This window comes from Cebus imitator, unplaced genomic scaffold (genome assembly GCF_001604975.1).
Source record: "Cebus imitator isolate Cc_AM_T3 unplaced genomic scaffold, Cebus_imitator-1.0 Scaffold6, whole genome shotgun sequence".
In the NCBI taxonomy this organism is placed as follows: domain Eukaryota; kingdom Metazoa; phylum Chordata; class Mammalia; order Primates; family Cebidae; genus Cebus; species Cebus imitator.
Genome location: NW_016107321.1, coordinates 7,929,837 through 7,944,105, shown reverse-complemented (window position 1 = coordinate 7,944,105; position 14,269 = coordinate 7,929,837). Strand labels below are relative to the sequence as shown.

The 14,269-nt window shown below is 39.4% G+C and overlaps 1 protein-coding gene across 8 annotated transcripts in view; it reads left to right on the top strand.

The window, feature by feature from the left end:
- The window catches only part of ARID1B (AT-rich interaction domain 1B), a 441,201-nt gene that overhangs the window by 104,016 nt on the left and 322,916 nt on the right, over positions 1-14,269 (top strand). The window lies entirely within an intron of this gene.

The window sequence follows — 14,269 nt, the reverse complement described above, 5'->3', positions numbered from 1 at the left end:
GTTTCAAATGTAGTGACAGTGACAGTGTGTTGCCTTGGGCCTGTAGGAGTTGCGAGAGCTCTGCCAGGTGAGTTGGCCCAAGTTAGCCCTCCTCCTTCTGGGTGGCGGCTGTGTGGCCTGGAACAGCCTCCCTGGGAGCTACTTTTGGAACCTGAGAAAGCTGATTTCTCTTAATTAGGGCTTACTCAGGCAGTCACCATTTGGTATTAGGAGAACCTGAAGTTGCTGTTCTGGACCCAAATAGGGGTCTAGTATATGGTATTTGAAATTTTAGATGTACCAGATTTTAAATTCTGGCATACTGTATTTGGAGAAATTACATAATTTCTACTTGTTTCTGTTTTCAAAGCTTTGGAAAATAGGCTCTGTGCTTAACACTGTTTTTTTTGTTTTGTTTTGTTTTGTTTTTTTGAGACGGGGTTTCACTCACGTTACCCAGGCTGGAGTGCAATGGCGCGATCTCGGCTCACCGCAACCTCCGCCTCCTGGGTTCAGGCAATTCTTCTGCCTCAGCCTCCTGAGTCGCTGGGATTACAGGCACGCACCACCATGCCCAGCTAATTTTTTGTATTTTTAGTAGAGCTTAACACTGTTTTAAAAAAATATATATGCATACATGTATGCACACATCTGTGTATATATAGTGTCACATGTAATACCTTTAGCTTCTCTCAATGTCTGCACAGATGGCATATTGTCTTCAGTTTTGCATCATTCCTTTTCAGAGCCTGAGGACTGCACGGGTTCCCATGCCTCAATGCTGAGCTACTTTCAACAGCTGTTGTTGGAATTTGAGTCTTTAGTGATACATACTGGTGGATCGCCAGTGCTCATGTCTCCATTGTGGGGAAGCAGTCATAGCAGTAATTCCAAATGGTAGATATTCCTTAAACATTGCCTCACAGTTTGGGGCTGCAGTGTTCCATTTTAGGTGGCAGCAAGTTTAACTTCCTCCCTATGGCTTATTTGGGTTACTATGGCGAAGGTGTGTTCTTGACTAAGAATGTGAGCAGGCATTCTAAAGGCGAGTGCTGTGTGGGGGAACCCTAATGCTTACATATGCACAGTTGGTATTTGAGAACTAGAACTCATTCACTTGGGTGGTATCACACATACTTCTGTTTTAAAATTAAATGTACTAATTTATTTCAGAGTCAAGCATCCATATAGCCAGTTTTTTTTTTTTTTTTTTAAAGCATCTGCTGTATGCATAGCATGGTCCTGGGAATTAACAAAATTCTGCCCCATCACTGCTCACCCTGTCCTGAATTATTCCTCTTTTCCTTAATGTGTTCCTTTCTTCCTCAACTGGGTTGCAGCTGTTCAACAGATTTTACTCCCTTTTCTCCTCTCTGCTGGTTGAATGTGAGTCCCCCCTCTCAGCCTCAGTCCCAGTGGAGCAACAGTTCCCATGTTCTGGAACCCATTTCCCCCAACTCCTTGGGCAGAGTTGGCTGGCTTGCCTTTCTGCTGTGCTTCTTTGGTACCCCTCAGAATCTCCCTCTTTGCTGGTGTGCTCCCTCTCTTCTGCTAGAGGCTGTTTTTGAGCAGAGATTCTGCCTTATTCATATTTGTGCCATCTACAGGGCCTGGGATGATTCTCTGGACACCTAATCATTGCACAATAAAGTATCAATCAACACATGTGATAGAATGGAAAATATAGAGATGTTTGAAATCCATTTGGGAAAACAAAGCCTACTGCAGATACCAACTGTAAGGGTGCCTTGCCTTGCCTTTTTCTTTCACTGCTGTGGTCTCTTTAAATCAGGAGACCAGATATATAGCACGGTTTTCATCACCCATTGGCCACATGCTCTTCAGACATTTTTTGTGAAAGGACTGATTCTACATTTTTTTGTAGGATTGTTATGGAGGTAAATGAGATCATCTGTGTGAAGATAGTTTAAAAAGTTTAAAAGTGCTTTGTATAAAGTCTTGCTATTGACATGAGTGCTAGTTTTGGGAGAGGGGAGGTGATATCAATGAAAACATTTTATAATGACATCTGTCTGTTAGTTATTTTGTAAATCATTTTGTAGTACACAGGGCTGATTAGTTTTATACTGTATTTTTGTGGTTAGGAACTTTTATGTTGAGACCTCAGGAAAGAGAATGAAGTAAGGTTATAATAAAATCTTACAAGGGGAACTTCAAAAAAGGGGAGAGTTCACTGGCTTAATTTCTGCATTTTCTAAGGGTAGACCCTGAATTAACACGACTGCCTTGGGTTTCTTCTGGCCTCCCTGGGAGTTGCGGTCAGGGAGTATTTGTGAGGGACCTTTAGGTTCCTTATGCTGACAGCATCTTACTCCATGGCTCTCTCCCTGCGTCAGTCTTCCTCATCAGCTTGCAGTTTCTCAATTCTATGTTAACCATCTTTATTCTTGGTAGCATTATTGTAAATTTGGGGTACTAGTTATAATTTCTTCTGATTATTTCTCCCAGAGCTGTTATTTGCCCAATAGTCAAATAAACCTGGCAAAGAGCTCATTGCTCAGGGGGACTCCCGAGTTACTCCAGGGATGTGGTGCTCTCAGAGCTCTTACAGTTGGGGTCCTCCACTCTGGACAAATAGATTGCCTTGTCTTCGTGACATTTTACTTTTCTTCTTTGAGGATCTGTGTGGAAATCATAGCCCTTCCTTCTCCTTTCTCTTCTTTACTTCTCTGAGCTTCACTTCCTTCTCTTCTGGCCCTGCTGCCTCTGAGTGCCATGTCTTCCATGCTCTCCTCTCCAGTGTGAGCCTGACACACACCAGCCCCAGCACTCGTCCCACGTTCCATAGCATGACCTCACTCTTCCATCCTCACCTTGGGACTGTCACCTGGCTGGCTCCAGCCCCATCTCTTCACTTTTCCTTGCTTTGACTCTTGATGTCTTTTGAGCGTTGCCGCTCCTCTGATTGGCAGGTGCTGGGGACAGGCTGATACCTGTTCTGCTGGTGTTTGCCTTCCTCCTGAGCGAGTGGTGTTTCCTGTAGACCTGCTCTGGCTTGTCAGCCTGCTCAGAACAGCAGTAAGTTCTCTCTCTTTCTCTGGCAATGCCATTTTGTATCCACAACAGCTGTGGGTCAGGGGAGAGGTATTTCAAAAGCCAGAATCCCTGGACCCTGATTTATTCTGATACAGCATCACTTGGAACTGTTTTCCTTGAGATTCTCTAGGAAAAAAATCATGCCCTAATGCAGTGTTTTCTAAACTGTTGATCATGACTCTTTAATGGGAGCAAGAAAGTAATACATTAGGCTGCAACTGGAAATGTTTTTAATGGAAGGAATTTGATGTAAATAATAGGAAATACAAATGTAGCACATGCGGTGAGTGTCCTGTGTGTTCAAGGTTTTGATATAAAATATGTTTCTTCCTCTGAGTTGGAGTCAAAACATTTGACAGCCATTACTCTAATTTTCGGTATTTTTTAAGCTCCTTTGATTCTCCTCTCCATTTTCCTTCTAATGATAATTTAAGAAAAAAAAATTTTTTTTGTAGTTCAGATAAAGTAGATTTAGAACATGATCTATTTCCAGGACAACCTGATGAAAAACTGAAACCACAGCTAAGTGATTTGCCAGTTCCGCAACAGCTCTTCTCTATTCCATGCAGGCCTTTGCCTCCTAAGCAGTGTGCCTTCCCAGTAAAGCTCCAGCAGGTAAGGGTAAGGCAGCCACCTGAAGGGCATTCCATCCAGGAGGATTAGGAGGTGTGTAAGGATGGAGCACCCAAACCCGGCAGGTGGCTTGTCCTGGATGCTGTACAGACACCACATGTGGGGTAGTCATAGTCAGCTAAGGGGGTGGCCGTGGTGTTTCTAGGATTATTAGGCTGCCACTGGTTTGGGGAGTGAAGTGTGCTGGAAAAAGGTGCTGAGATTCAAGAGGCGCCGAATGCCCAGATACTAGTGTTGCTAATTCTTTTTTCTGGCAGTAAGAAATAGCTGTAAGTTTTAAATGATTGTGAGTGATTATTGAATGTAGTGTCTCCGGTCAGAAAACATTGTCATTTTTCCCAATTCTTTGTACCTTGTCTTGAGCTCAGAGAAATCCTTCCTGATTTCAGGAAGTGTTGCTACTGGGATAAACTTTGACTGTTCTTGTAAAAAACATTTTTGAAAGGAAACTAAATATGACAAATCATGTTTCCCCCATGACATATATGGTGTATCTTTTAAAATTAAAGGATTTATTAAAGTGAAAATCTTTGTAGGATACTGTTTGAAAGCTGGCTTTACCTTCTAATGGTAATATAGCTAAAATAAAGTAGAATTAGAATATGATCTAATTTCAGAACTAAAATATTTTGACCCAATTATCCTTATATGTCGCTGGATTTTGAAGGGTTCTATCTTAGGACAGGTGTTTATACCAGTTAATGTCCAAAACAGTAAAATGGCTTCACCGAAGTCTATTGACTTAACCTCAGAGGTGCTTAGAAGGGACAATCAGAACATATCCATGTTGAACTATTGTTTTGAGGAGGGTAATTATGATTTTATGATTATTTATTTTTTTCAAAATGTGTAGTTTAGGATGCCTGATTTTAATGTTTTGTAAGTATGAAACGAGGAGACCATGGAAAGAAGTGAAACATTTAATTTGCTGAAAATTCTATATTCAGTAAGTCCTCCTCCCTTTCCGCTGCCTGCCCCTGGGTGTCTTTCTGTTACTGATTTAAAAATGTCAACACCCTCTTATTTTTTTCTGACCAATCTTTTAGGACTGTTTGGTACATGTTCCACCTGATGAAATTTTAAAAGCTGCAGATTGTTTTCCTCAAGGGAAATAACTGAATTGTCTTCTTTTTATACAAACATTTACTTTGAAATATGTTGATATTTCAAGGATTTTGATATTTTAAAGCATCATCTCTTCATATTGCCACAACTGTAAAATGCACTTCCTGTTTAAACTATTGCCCAGTATCACAAGTTTATCATGTAAGTTAAGTTTATGTGCTAAATGACTCACAACAAAGCCTCCTCTTCCCACTTGTGCTTTGAAGGTACAGCATCTGCGTTGGTAGAAATTTTGTATCCTAATATTTTGCAGGTTGAGTATCCCTCATCTGAAAATTCGACATTAGGAATGCGCCAAAATCCTAAACTTTTTGAGTACTGATGTGATGCTCAGAGGAGATGCCTATTGGAGCACCCAAGATTTTAAACTTGTGAATTAGGGATGCTCAATAAGCAATTATGGATATCTCAAAGTTTGAAAAAGCTTGAAGGACACTTCTGATCCCAAGCAGTTCAGATAAGGGGCATCCTACCCATACTTTCTAAATTAATCTCAACTACACAGATTTTGCAATTTTGTTTTGTTTTGTTCTTGTCGCCCAGGCTGGAGTGCAATGGTGTGATCTTGGCTTACTGCAACCTCCACCTCCTGGGTTGAAGTGATTCTCCTGCCTCAGCCTCTGGAGTAGCTGGGATTACAGTCACCTGCCACCAGGGCTGGCTAACAATTTTAATTTTTTTTTTTTGTTTTGAGATGGAGTTTTGCTCTTGTTGCCCAGGCTGGAGTGCAGTGGTGCAATCTCAGCTCACCGCAACCTCCACCTCCCAAGTTCAAGCAATTCTTTTGCCTCAGCCTCCCAAATAGCTGAGACTACAAGTGTGTGCCACCACGACTAGCTAATTTTTATGTTTTTAGTAGGGACAGGGTTTCACCATGTTGACCAGGATGGTCTTGATCTCTTGACCTGGTGATCCACCTGCCTCAGCCTCCCAAAGTGCTGAGATTACAGGCACGAGCCTCTGCGCCTGGCAACAATTTTTTAAAACTTAAAGAGGTATGTGTGCATTTCTCATTTGCGGCCTTTCTGCCTTATTCCAGCTTCTTTTCCCAGTCCTGCTGGCTCTCTTGTGTTCCCTGGGCTCCCCGTGCCTGCCCCTGTCCTGCTGTCCTGGGACACAGCATGGCCTTCAAAGTGTCCTTCTCCCTCTTGTCTCAGTCTGAGTGGCTGTTTGCCTCTTCCACCTTTCACTTCCATTTAATGACTGAGCCTTGTGGGAGAGTGGAGTGAGTACTTCCATCTGTGACTGCTGGGTGAAATTGTGCACGTTTCCTAATCCTTGACCGTAGCAAGAACAGAGTTGAAACAGTAGCCTTTCAAAGTCTTTTCCAGTTCTAGAAGTGTATGATAAAGCAGTTCACAATGTGTAACTATGCCGAGCCTTCCAAGGGGGGAGGGAATGGATACATATTTTTTCATTTAAAACAATAGCTCATTGATCCAGCGACATGTGGACTGTGTACTGGATATATTTTTGAGCATCTCCTCATCACTCCCCTTGCCCCAACTCAAACTATGATCCAGGGAAGAAAATGCAAGGAGTCAGTTTTTGAACCACTGATCCTACCTTTGCATGTGGAATTCAGGGGAGGAATCACTGCTTTGTGAAAAGGTAGGCTGGTGGTAGCAGCATCTTCTAATGTAGGAAGACTTCTTTATTTATAAACCCACTGCTCATTTGTTATATGTACATTCTGAAACTCAGGGAGGGGATAAAAGACTCATGCTCATTGGAAGCCTGTCCTGTCCCACGTCATAGGGACGAACCCCCAGCCTCCTCTCTGTGTCAGCGTGTAGCCTCCGCTTGGGAGAGCAGTGGGTGCCTTAACGTACCAATGCTGGCTTTTCCCACGGGACTGTCTGGTCATGGATTCTGCAGTCTACATGATTCTCAAAATCTCAGAGCAAGAAATTTAAGAGCCAAGTTGGGTTTTGGCTAGTCTGTGGAGAAGTTGGACCCTTGCATGATTACCATTGCTATTACTTTTCTTCATTGCTGTGCATTTCACCATATACATCATTTAAATTTAGGGGTAGATAGATTAATGAGTAAATTTTCTCCCTGAAAAGTATCCTCATGGAACACTTAAGACTGTATCTTTTTAAAGGATGATGCTTTAAATTAATGCAATTTTTAAAATTTTCATTTTTGAGGGGCTTGGAGTTTTCTTCTATTTTCATTAGTTTAGTTATAAAAATCATTTTGAGGGGGACCAGAAGAGAAAAAGGATACAGAAAGGCTTTGGAAGCACCTACCCTCCCACACTCTGAGAGTGGGCTTTTGACTGATGACAACAATGCAACCACATAATCTCACCTCAGCCCTAATTCTTTCCTTTGAGAAAAAAGAAGAAACAATTTCAAAGGCTCTATTTAAAACCCACACACGAATGAGTAATTTATATGTGTATATCATCAAGTATACGGTCCCCAGGGTAGAAAGTGGTCTGCAGTGAACGGTCTCACTCCTCCTGTTCCCCTTCAGGGCTCCCCTTCCAAACTGGAAGATACCAGTTGCTTGTCTGTCTGTTGACTCTTTTAAAATTCTAGTCTTCTTCTGGTAAATCCTATTTTCTGTACCCTGCCCCCACCCCGTAGTTATCTCAAAGAGAACAGTCTCTTTTCAATCAAGCATTCACTGCACATGTTCCAGTCATGCAGTTACAAAGTTGACATTGCAGCCTCAGCAAAGGTTATCTCTTTAAAATTTTCTGAAATTCCCCTTTGGCACATTCATTTTGGCAGCTGGGTTTATATAGGAAAGTGGTAAAGCTCTTGGCTCCTCTTTTTGTGCTTTATAAAAATAGAAATCTCTGGCCAGAAGGGCAGATAAGCAAGAAGCTCCTCTGTAATTCCCATCAGTTCTGCTTCCCGAGTGTTTTCTGTTTTACGCTGTAGTAAATGGTGTCCTCACCATGTGCTTGTGGACCAAGTGTGTGGTTTATGAAAACAGGAACATACTGTAGCCTGACACTTATTTTAAAGTCTTATTAGAAAACCCTGCTGTTGTAACATGTGTGTGAAGCACTGTTAGACTGTTTTGACTTTTGCTTTTGTAATCCTTTTGCATTAAAAGAAATGGAAACAACTCAAAGATTATATTCACGGATTCAAAATTACCAGTTACAGTTTGGGCAATAGTATAACAAGAAAAAGGGAAAATCCAGATTGCTTTGCAGTGAGATGTTTTCATTGCTGAATAAGTGATACCATGTGTATGCTTTCTTGGGACAGCATTTTCTGGGATGGAAACAACCAAATCCCTGTGAGGCAAGGCAGCTCAGGCCTTTTTATTTTCATGTAGCTTTTTCTAGGAAAATGTTGCCTGTGTGAGCAGAATTGACCCATTTATTACTATAGATTGCCTTGTGAGCCCTTTGTTTGTTTCTATGTATCCTATGACCTTCACAGTAATAGAGTTTTATGGAGTCATGTTGATGTATTTCCATAGTTAGGATTCTGTCATTTAAAATTGACTGTATATATTTGTTATGGAAAATATTTATTTTATTTTAAAATGCAAATATTGGTACCCTAGGTGTCAAAGCTTCCACATTAAAAGTGAGCGTGGCTCTTTTTACTGTTAAAAATTCTTTCCTTTTTACTATTATTATATGAATAAGGCATACAAGCTTATAGGTGAATTTTTCACTGCTGTGATGGTTTAGGAAAGACCACATTTTAAAGTACCAGCTCTGTTTCCTTCAAGAATAGGTAGTATGAATCCTTTTGCTCACATGCAACCCTCCTGCCATACCAAGTTTATATACACTGGAAATATGTTATCTTTTTAAGCTATTTTACAGTAAGATTTACCATCCCTTGTACTAAACACACGCTCTTCTCTCAGAAGTTGCGGAGTTTTTCCTGATATTCTTCTATTTTGTCAAAAAATACACTGAAGACTTTATAGATCTGTGGTATCGAATACCCTCGATTGAATCCTTAGGAAGAAAGTGTTTTAAAGTGTGTAATTAGGGCACTTGAGCATAAAACTACAATTATACACTTGTGTGTTAATTTTGTGTACAGTAAGACCTTAGTTCAACACTGGTTGTAAATGAGAGGAAGCATTTTACTACTAGTGAATGCCTGCATTTTATGAATACTTAAATAAAATCTCTAATTGGCTGACCTGGAAAGAAAGGTGAAAACATCTGAAGTTCGGTGGGAGAGGAGAATACAAAATGTGTACTAGAGATTTCTTTTTAAAGGTTCCTAGAAAAGTGATCTCACTCTTGTGTACAGCCGTGCTTGCTATGCCTTTGGGATCATTTGTGCTATTTTAGCTGCTGTTTCATAATAAAAGTGAACAGAGTGAAAGCAGTTTAGATAGGCCAAAGAAAAGAATCAAGGGACAGAGTGGCATAGACAGTTGTTGGCAAGGAATTTTTGGTATGTTTTTTAAAAAAGAAAAGGCTTTGGGCTGATACAATTGACTTGCGTTGGTTGACCATACATTTATTAATCAAATTCTATGTACAAGAGTTAGGCAGCACTCCTTGAAGCTTGAGGGAGTTAATTTTAGGAAAACTAAAGGATGTACCACTTTGCAAAGTAGATAATAATGTGGCAGAACTTGTTACCCTAAAGAGATAGCCTGTACTGGAAATATAAATTAATTTAAGAAGTGTATAAATAAATTCATGGATAATAGATTTATAATGGTTATTAAGAGGAAATAAAGGCTGTTCAGGACATATCCCTGACTTCTGGAAATTGAGGTCACAAGAGGCACTACCATTTAGTTCCCACAGCTATACAGAGTATTCACTCTGCAGAACATTGGTCTGACCTACTATTCACTTAAGCTGTGATTTGCTAAATATAGAGCAGTTGAACTTAGAATCTAAGCAGTGAAATTTTGTAGGCAATTAATAATTTTAAAGAAATCCAAGAGGGATTGTATGCGCATGTCTTTATAATCTTACACCGTGTGTACCCTTTTAAGTTTCAGAAAAAAAATTGTCACAAAAAAGACTTGGTACTGATAAAAAACGAGAACTTTTCAGTGTTTCCCAAATCAAAAAAGGCAAATCTATTTTATCATATCATAATGAGGAGGGTTAAATTATCTCAGATGTGTTGGCTTCAGCCTGTTAAAAACTGGCAATGTTTGTGGCCCAGAAGTTATCTGTTAGGAAGGAACCAGGGCACAGGTAAAAATGTCGTGGACTCCAGAGCACCGTGAGAGCCACGGACCCAGCTTGTGAGTGTGGGTGGTCAGCTAGCCCATTCTGCAGTGTGAGACACTGCTTGATTGACTCTTTTGTATACTTGGCCAACTTCTTTCTCATCCTGGGTTGTCTTCTTACTGTTACTCAGGGAAGCTAGATAGAATTGGAAGGAACATTAGCTTTATTGTACAGTGCGTACAGTAAACGCTCAATATACATTTGTTGACTGTGTCTCATTTTTCAAGGATGAAAGACAAATTTCGGGAAATTGTGAATTTTCTTTTCTTAGATAAGCCTAAGGACAAGATTTATTTTTCTTCTTAAAATAAGAAAGGGTGGGGGGAAGGCATCTAAGTAGTTTCGAAGTCTCATTTGGGAACTTGGCTTAAGGGACTATGGAATGTCAAGCAGTTGTAAGATCTTGACCATGTAAACTTTATTTATTACCTTGCAGCACATTATTTTTGACTGGATATGTTGACATAATAAAATTTCCTTGTGCAGTTGGTTCAGCCACGCATCAGCTTAGCATCTGAACTCCTTACTGTGGGGAATTTTCAGTCCGTTTCTTATGCATGAAAAATGGTGTCTGATCTTCCGGTGAAATCAGGAGCCAGCAGGATTTGCCACATGTGAATGGAGCTGTTGTGGACTTCAGATTTTTCTTCTGCTTTTTGCCTTCCCATTTTGTAGAATTTACCTGGAGGGGTTCAAATCGGTGATGAAAAACAAATACATAAAAATTAAGGAGCTGTTTTCTGTTAAAGATAAATTGTTATAATATATTTTTGATAACTCTTAGAAAGACAACAGCAATAAATAATTCTAAATAAATTTCATTTTGTTCTAGATTCATGAAAAACAGTGTTGGTTTAAGGAGTGATTTTGCTATATATTCTTTGAGGCTGTTAATTCTTTATACATACACCACACACACATTTTGGATTTCAAAAATAACATTATGCTACTTAGGTTTTGTAACCTGCTACCTTTAAACCTCACCTCAATAATATATGAACAGAACTTTTTGTTATTAAGTATAATGTAAAATGAGAATTGTTATTTTTAATGGCTCTATAGTATTTTATCGATGCTTTCCCCACCTCACCTCTGCTTCCCGGCCCCCCCGCCCCAAACCAATCTCCTATTGATGGCCATTTAAACGTTTAGGCTGTTTCCCTATTTTTGAGTGGAGCCACAGTGAACTCCTTGCTACACATATCTTTGCACACTTGTTTCATACTTTTTATTAAGATAAATTCCCAAAAGTAGAATTTTGAGTTAAAGGAACATTGTTTCTATACATGTGACTTACCTTACATATTTGACTTTGTATACTCACCATGATTATTTCAGTTTGCCCAATTGCCCTGTAATATTTTGGATTATGTAAAATGAAACATGAAAACTCACTGATAAGCATCTAGGAGCAGTCATTAATTATAAAATAGAAAATTCACATCTAGGTCGAAATAAGGCAAGAATGATTTAACCATAAACGTGTTAAAAATGTGTGTTATAGAACGATAAAAATGGAGATGAACAGTTTAGACTTCTGTATTGTGTATACATATTCCACGAATATTTTCAAGCTGTTATTAATATCCATCAAAATGCCTAAATCTTAAGCGTACAGTTGAGTTTTGACAATTATGTACATCTAGGATACCACCATGCTAATTAGAGTATTTCCATCACTCCTACAAAATTCCCTCCTATTTCTTCCAGCCAGTCCCCATATTTCACAATCATTATTAGATTTTTGTCACAATAAATTGATTTTGCCTGATTTTGAACTTCATGTAAACAGACCGTACAGTGTGTTAAGAATGTATACATTTAATATAGTCCTTTTCAAAAAATAGTTCCTGATGGATGTGTAAATACCAAACTGTACTTCTTAAAAAGATCTAAGCTGATATGAAAATTGTATAGAATAAGAACACTACATCTTTCAAAAGAATAAAACTGGACTCTTTGCCTTACATCATATATAAAAATTAACTAATAATCTATTATAGACCTAAGTTTGTAAGAGCTTAAACAAAGCTATAAAACTCTTAAAACAGGGGAAAGGTTTGGCACTGGATTTGGTAATTATTCCTTGGATATGACACCAAAAGCATAGGCAACAAAAGAAAGGACAGACAAGTTGGACAAAGTTTCAAAAACTTTTGAGCATCGAAAGATACTATCAAGATAGTGAAAAGGCATAACCCATTGAATAGGAGAAAATATTTGCAAATCATATATCTGATAAGCGATTAATATCTATGTAAAATGCTCCTATCAACCACAAAACAACTCAGTTAAAAAATGGCAAAGGACTTGAATAAACATTTTTCTAAAGAAGATATATACATGGCCAATGAGCACGTGAAAAGATACTCAACAGCACTTACCATTAGAGAAATGCAGATTTCACAATGAGTATGTTTTCACTTCACACCCAATATTAGTACGACTGATATTTATTATGAAGAAAAACCCAGAAAATACCAAGTGTTGTCAAGGATATGGAGAACTTGGAACCCTTGTGTACTGTTGGTGGGAATGTAAAATGGTGCAGCCACTGTGAAAAAAGTATGATAGTTCTCAAAAAATTAAGCAAAGAATTACTGTATACTCTAGCAATTCCACTTCTGGGAATGTACCCAAAGAAGTAAACGCAATGATTCAACCAGATATTTGTAAACCCATATTCAGAGCAGCATTTTTCACAATACCTGACAGTTGAAAACAACCCAGTGTTTATCCATGGGTGAATGGATAAACAGTTATGCCATATACATTCCGTGGCCTTAAAAAGTAATGAAACATGATATACCCAGAACATGGACGAACCTTGAATACATTATGCTAAGTCAGACACAAAATAAGCCAGACACAAAAGAACAAATACTGTGTGATTCTGCCTATGTGAGATAACAAGACTGACCAAATTCATAGAGCCAGAAAGTATAATATTCCTTGCCAGGGGTTGGGATGGGGAACAGAATGTGGAGTTCATATTTCTGGGACACAGAGTTTCAGTTTCGGATGATGTAATTCTGGAGAAGGATGGTGGTCATGGTTGTCCAACAGTGTGAATGTGCTTACACATCATTGAACTGTATATTTAAAATGGTTAAAATGGTCAATTTTGTGTATATTTTAGCACAATAATAAAAGAGGTCTTTAGACATTGAAGATAAGGAGAAAAGTGCTCATCCCATTACATAGTACCAAAGTAGCATGTGAGAATTCAGCAGTGGGGAGCTTTCACCACGTTAAATATGTTGCTGTTAAGTTTAGGACAATGCCAAGTATTTCTTTTGTTCATAGACTGTTTTCCCCCAAAAGGAGAGACACACTGATAATGTAACATAAGTAGATTGAGATATGCAGAGGTACTAGATTCATGATAGAAACTGGGGTCTGTTTTAGTATCATAACTTCAAAGCTCACATCAAGGAGGTTCTAATATCTGTTCCAATGTCTTTCTGTGCTTTCCTAGATACAGAACTGGACTGGACTATAATTTAGCTCAAGGCAGCAGCTCTCAACGTTTCCAGTGACAGTGGTGTGTGATTTCTAGGAGGTTCAGTCAGCAGACATTCACTGAGCTCTTAGGACTGGCCAGGCATGCTGAATAAACCAGCACTCCTCCCCTGTGCAGTGGTCAGACTAGTGATATGGCAGTGTTCAGTGGTCAAACAAGTTTGAGAAATCTTGGGTGTAAAGGTGGACAGCTTTCCTAACTTTTTAAGGGATTTCACATATCCTTTAATGTGCTGATGTGGTATGTTTTCTTTTTACAGTATATTTATTTCTCAAACTTTTTATAGAACTCATTTCTGTGCAATATCCTATAGAATTAGTGTTGCTTTTAGGATCCATAGGGAAATTAGTGACCATTAGTTTCCGCGGGGAAATGCTGGCATAAAGTTCTGTCTGTTAGAGGTTCACCAACCTGCAGGACACTTCTTTCCCTTGGGAGGAGACCATAATGAAGGCTCCCTCCTGGTCCTGTCCTGAATGCCCTAATGACTTGTGAGGAGCAGGACGCTGCTCAGACACCAGAACTCAGAAGAGCTATGGCCTGGAGCATCCTAGGTGAAAGGCCTGTGAGTGATTGGGGCACCTGGTCTTGTAGTCAGGGACTTGGCCTCTGAGCTGAGTCTCTTTTTTTGGAAGGACACCTCCTATTTGGGTGTATCCTCCGGTCTTGTGTGTGTGCTTGGTCTTCCCGGGCTGCCTCCTTTTGGGAGGAGGTCAAATGGGGTGGAGGCAAAATCTTTTTTTTTTTTTTTTTTTTTG